This window comes from Salvelinus sp. IW2-2015, unplaced genomic scaffold (assembly GCF_002910315.2).
Source record: "Salvelinus sp. IW2-2015 unplaced genomic scaffold, ASM291031v2 Un_scaffold1754, whole genome shotgun sequence".
Lineage (NCBI taxonomy): Eukaryota > Metazoa > Chordata > Actinopteri > Salmoniformes > Salmonidae > Salvelinus > Salvelinus sp. IW2-2015.
Window position 1 is genome coordinate 64,637 of NW_019943135.1, and position 5,668 is coordinate 70,304.

The following is a 5,668-nucleotide window of genomic DNA, read 5'->3' on the forward strand; positions in this document are numbered from 1 at the left end:
GAGAGAGAGAGAGAGAGAGAGAGAGAGAGAGAGCCCACGCACCGCACCGAGAGAGCAGACGCCAGCACCGCAGAGAGCAGAGACGAGACCGCAGCAGAGACGCAGCCAGAGACCGACGACGCCCACGCACCGCCACGCCAGAGACCGAGAACCGAGAGACGAACGCCGACGATGACCGCAGCACGCACGAGACCGAGACGGACGAGAGCGCAGACGAGCACGCGCAGCCACGAGCACGAAGCCAGCAGACGAGCGTGCACGCGCGCCCCTACGAGGAGAGAGAGGTAGAGAGAGAGAGAGTAGAGAGAGAGAGGTAGAAGAGAGAGAGGTACGAGGAGGGAGAGGAGAGAGAGGTAGAGAGAGAGAGAGAGAGAGAGAGAGGTAGAGAGAGAGGAGAGAGAGAGAGAGAGAGAGGGTAGAAGAGAGAGAGAGAGAGTAGAGAGAGAGAGTAGAGAGAGAGAGAGGACTAGAGAGAGAGAGAGAGAGGAAGAGGACAGAGGTAGAGAGAGAGATAGAAGAGAGAGGAGAGGGTAGAGAGAGAGAAGAGGGCTAGACGCGTAGAGAAGAAGTAGAGGAGGGTAGAGACAGAGCTAGGAGAGAGGTGAGAGGTAGATGAACAGAGGTAGAGAAGGTGAGAGGGTAGAGTACAGAGGTAGAGAGGTAGAAAGAAGAGTAGAGGACAGGGTGAGAGGTAGAGAGAGGTGAGAGGTGAGAGGTAGAAGAACAGAGGTAGAGAGGTTGAGAGGTAGAGACAGAGGTAGAGAGGTGAGAGGTAGAGACAGAGGTAGAGAGGTGAGAGGATAGAGCACAAGAGGTAGAGAGGTGAGAGGGTAAGAGAAACAGAGGTAGAGAGGTGAGAGGTTAGAGACAGAGGTAGAGAGGTGAGAGGTAGACGATGTAGACAGAGGTGGTGAGACAGAGGTGAAGGTGAAGAAAGTAGTAGAGGTGAGAAGAGAGAAGAGAGAGATGTGAGAGGTAGAGAGGAGAGTGAGAGTAGAGAGGTGAGAGAGAGAGCAGAGGTTAAGAGAGACAGAGGTAGGAGACAGAGGTAGAGAGGTGAGGGTAGACGACAGAGGTAGCGAGGTGAGAGAGAGTGAGAAGGGTAGAGAGGTGAGCAAGAGAGTGAGAGGTACGAGAGGTGAGAGAGAGTGAGAGGTAAGAGAGGTGAGAGAGAGTGAGAGGTAGAGAGGTGAGAGAGAGAGACAGAGGTAAGAGAAACAGAGGTAGAAGAAGGGTAGAGAGGTGAGAGGTAGAGACAGAGGTAGAGAGGGTGAGAGAGAGTGAGAGGTAGAGAGTGAGAGAGAGTGAGAGGCTGAGGTGAGGAGAGTGGAGGTATGAGAGGTAGAGAGAGAGAGACAGAGCGTAGAAGAAGGTAGAGAGAGCGGTGAAGGTAGGACAGAGTAGAGAGGAAATGAGAGAGAGTGAGAGGTTGTTAGAAGGGTGAGAGAGAAGTAGAGAGGGTAGAGAGGTGAGAGAGGAGTGAGAGGGGGTAAAACAACGGAGGATGAGAAAGAGAGGAACCAGAGGTATGAGTAAAGACAGAGGTAGAGAGAGGTGAGACGAGATGTAAGAAGGACAGTAGAAGAGCGGATGAGAGCAGAGATGAAGGATACGAAGGAGAGGTGAGATGAGAGAGAACAGAGGTAGAGACAGAGGTTAGAGAGGGTAGAGAGAGAGTGAGAGGATGATAGGATGAGGATGACGCAGAGAGTATGAGAGGATAAGCAGAGGGTCGAGGGTGAGAGAGAGTGAGAGGCGCGCTAGAGAGGTGGAGAAAGAGTGACGAGTAGAGAGGTGAGAGAGAGCGAGACAGAGGCTTAGAGAGGATAAGCAGAGAGCGGAGGTGAAGAGAGGTAGAAGACAAGAGGTATATGAAAAGAGAGCGATGAGAAGTTAGAGATGAGAGGTAGAGACAACAGAGGCTAGAGAAGGGTGCAGAGGCGTGAAGAGGTGAGACATGAGGTAGAGAGGTGGAGCGGAGCTGAGAAGGGTGAAGACAGATGGGATATACAGGAGAGACGGTCGAGAGAGAGGTGAGAGGATAGAAGAACGAGGTAGAGAGGTTGAGAGAGAAGATCGAGAGGTAGCAGACAGAGATAGAGAGGTGAGAGAGAGCTGAGAGTAGAGAGGATAGGAGGTCGGAACGGCAATAAAGAGAGTACGCGTGAGAGTATAAGAAGCCTAGACGACAGAATGAGTCAACGCCGACTCTCGAGAGCCGGCTAGGAGAGCAAGGCTGAAGAAGGTGAAGCAGATAGGGGCCAGCTAGAGACAGAGGTTAACGAGAGGTGAGAGCAACCGTCAGGTAGAGAGGGTATCAGCCGCGGTGAAGAGGTAGATGAGAGGTGCCGAGTGAGAGGAGAAGTAGAGGAAACAGAGGTAGAGCGAGTAGAGAACAGAGGATCAAGTAGGTACAGAACAAAAAGAAGAAAAAGAATAGAGGTAGAGACAGAGGTAGAGAGAGTAAGAGAGCGGAAACGTATGAATCTAGAGAACGAGACGAGCGGAGACGAACGGTAGAACCGTACGAGAGAAGAGTGAGAAGTGAGAGGTAGAGACGAGGTAGAGAGAGTATCGTAGAGACGGGAAGGGCGATACCGTTGAGAGTGAGAGGAGGACGAGGGTAGAGACAGAGGTAGAGCAAAAGGAGGACTGAGACAGAGGTAGAGAGCAGGAGTCAGAAGACACGAGGTAGAGATCGAGTGCGTAGTGCGCAGGTCTACGAGACCGGGTAAGAGACAGAGGTAGATTGACAGATGGGTAGAGGACAGAGGGTAGAGAAGACCAGAGGTAGGTAGGCAGAGGATAGAGACCGAGGTAGAGACAGCAGGTAAGAGACAAAGAGGTAGAGACAGAGGTAGAGAGAGAGAGAGAGTTGAGAGTAGAGACAGAGGTAGAGACAGAGGTAAGAGACAGAGGTAGGAGAGAGAGAGAGAGAGAGAGAGAGAGAAGAGAAAGAGAGTAGACGAGATGAAGAGTAGAGAGGGTAGAGAGATAGAGAGGTAGAGAGATAGAGAGATAGACGAGAATGAGAGAGGTTTAGAGAGGTAGAGAGGGCTAGCAAAGCGTAGAGAGGTAAAGAGAGATAGAGAGAGGTGAGAGTGAGAAGGTAGAGACAAGAGGTAGAGAGGTAGAGAGGAGAGGAAGAGGATAAGAGACAGAGGTAGAAGAGAGACTAAGAGAGAGTGAGAGGTAAGAATGACAAGAGGTAGAGAGAGATAAGAGAGAGTAGAGAGGGATAGAGAAGAGAGAGGAAGAGAGAGAGAGTGAGGAGAGAGAGCGAGAGGAAAAGATGTGGGCAGTTGTACACACCAAAACATTTATATTCATGTTTTAGTGAGTATCAATTCGCTGTGTTTTCTCTGCTCCATCTCCATAGGGGTTGTCCTGGGTTGTGTAGTAGCAGAGGTTGTCAGAGAGGTAAATTGTGTGTAGTGAGGCTGATGTAGTGTGGTGTGTGTGTAGTGTGTGTGTTTGTGTGTGTGTGTGTGTGTGTGTGTGTGTGTGTGTGTGTGGAGTGTGTGTGTGTGTGATGTGAGCTGCCGAGGGATGAGTGCAACATGCTGGTTGTCCAGCATTCATGTGATTCATGTGTAATAATCAAATCTCATGTGAGGGCTTTCAGAAGTGAACTGTGGAAGAAACCCTTTCATTTACACACTGGCTTGCTTCTCCAACACCCATTAAAGACAACATCAGTCAGATGCAGCTCGCATAGCAACAATGTGGAGTGGAGGAGACTAGTCCCTGTTGTTTTTTAAAAGCAAGTGATTCTGACATACATACACATGCACACTGACAACCATTGAGACGCTGCGCACATGTGAGAGTGGAGGGACTAGTGACTGTTGATGTGTGTCTGTGGCTCCTACACAGGCGGTCTCATATTCACCATCTCTCCTTCACATAATGGAGCTTCCTCGTCCCCCTACCTCACCTCTACCTCCCTACTCCCCTACCTCGTCCTCGTACTCTCCCCCTACTCCCGACCATCCCTCACTACGCAGTCGCTCCGTTATCTCTCCTCTACCTTCCCCTAAGGCCTCTCCCTCCTGCCCTCCTCTACTCTCCATCTACCTCTTCCTCTAGCTTGTACCCCTGACCCTCCTGCTGCCCTTTCCCCTACCTTGCCTCGCCCGTACTCTCCTCCTCTCTCCCCTACCTCCTCTCTAGTTACCTTTCCCCCCCTAGGCCTCCTCCTCTACCTCTTCCCCTACCTTTTCCTCTACCTTTCCGCCCACCCTCCCTCTTTCCTCCTACCTCTCCCTCTATCTCCCTACTTCTCCCACCGCCTCCCCTCCCTACCTCTAACCTCCCCATACTCCCCCACCTCTTCCTCTCCTCTCCTTCCCCTAACTCCCCATCCCCAAACCCTCCCTCGTCGCCTCTAACCTCCCTACTCGACCACCACCCTCACGCCTCCTGCTCCCTAAACATCCTAACTCCCGCCCTCCACCCCTCACCCTGGACTAACTCTCTTCCTTCTTCCCATCTCCCAAGACAGGCATAACTAATTGATACACTCCTAGCTCGATCGAGCTGGATGTAATTTTTCAATCCATCTTTTTTCTGGTTTGATTCTCTCTCCATTATTCTATACTACCATTGGTTGCTCTTCACCTTTGCCTCTTCGTATTATCTAGTTTTACGCCCATCACCATCCCCTGCCCTCCCTGTCCTCACAGGCACACACCTCCTCCCTAGCTTTTGTAGCACATTGGGCACAATCTCTATCAAGCACTATAGTCTATTGGCCTTGTTGTGTCCCTGTCCAGACTACTTGTATCGCACAGAACCAAGGAGTAGTACAGCTGAAACTGGGGTTCCAAAGCAGTCACTCGTTCAGAGTTACCTCACCTCTCCATGACCCACACCCCCCCCGAATCCACCCCCACCCACCCCCCAAACGCACACCCACCGCTTGCTCCAGTTTGTCATTAATCTATGGCCAGTTGGCAATCGGGTTCGAGGAGAACACATGTTGACAATCTAATCGCCTACGTGTGTGAGGTGAGTTTGTGTTTCTTCGTAGCGTCGTGTGTGTGTGTGTGGTGTGTTGCGCGTCTCTGGTGTCGTGTAACTCAGCCCTTAGAAGACCTTCTAACGAGTGGGTTGAATTCCATATTGCCGTTGGTTAATGTAAACTTTAGATCGTACATTATATTCAGACCTCGACGCGACTAGAGTTCAGACTTCTGCCGCGTCATCAATGCACACCGACTCGTTAACGCCATTGGGTTTCTTGCTCCTCTTTCTCCCCTCACCTCGTCCGTAACCGATTGCGTCACTGATTCGGCTCACGCTCACGGTGGTTGTCTGTCTGTTGGCCTCTCTTCCTATCCTGAATGACCCAGAGACATTGATACTCACCTACTCCTCTCATATTCTTCACGGTGTGGAGGAGAAGAAAGGATAGCATCGGCGGCTTTGGCGACTGAAACTGTCTGGAGTACAAGAGGATTGGGCAGACGTGGCCATGCTGGACAGTGACTAGTTCTCCAGGACAGGGGGCGAAGCGGGTTTAGTTGGAGCTCAAATTGGCTCTGCTTGGAAGCCCGAATGCAGCCGTCAGCAGATGGGTGGCGCTGTGCCTTCTGTAGCCACTCAAGGAATCTTCCTTTTTCCTTCTTCCTCCAGCTTGTGAAGTTTCTCTGCGCACCTTTAATTT

The 5,668-nt window shown here is 51.3% G+C and overlaps 1 pseudogene; it reads left to right on the forward strand.

Annotated features, from left to right (window-relative positions):
• The first annotated feature begins 444 nt into the window (after nucleotides 1-444).
• Nucleotides 445-5,668, forward strand: part of LOC139024659 (octapeptide-repeat protein T2-like) — an 8,054-nt pseudogene continuing 2,830 nt past the window's right edge.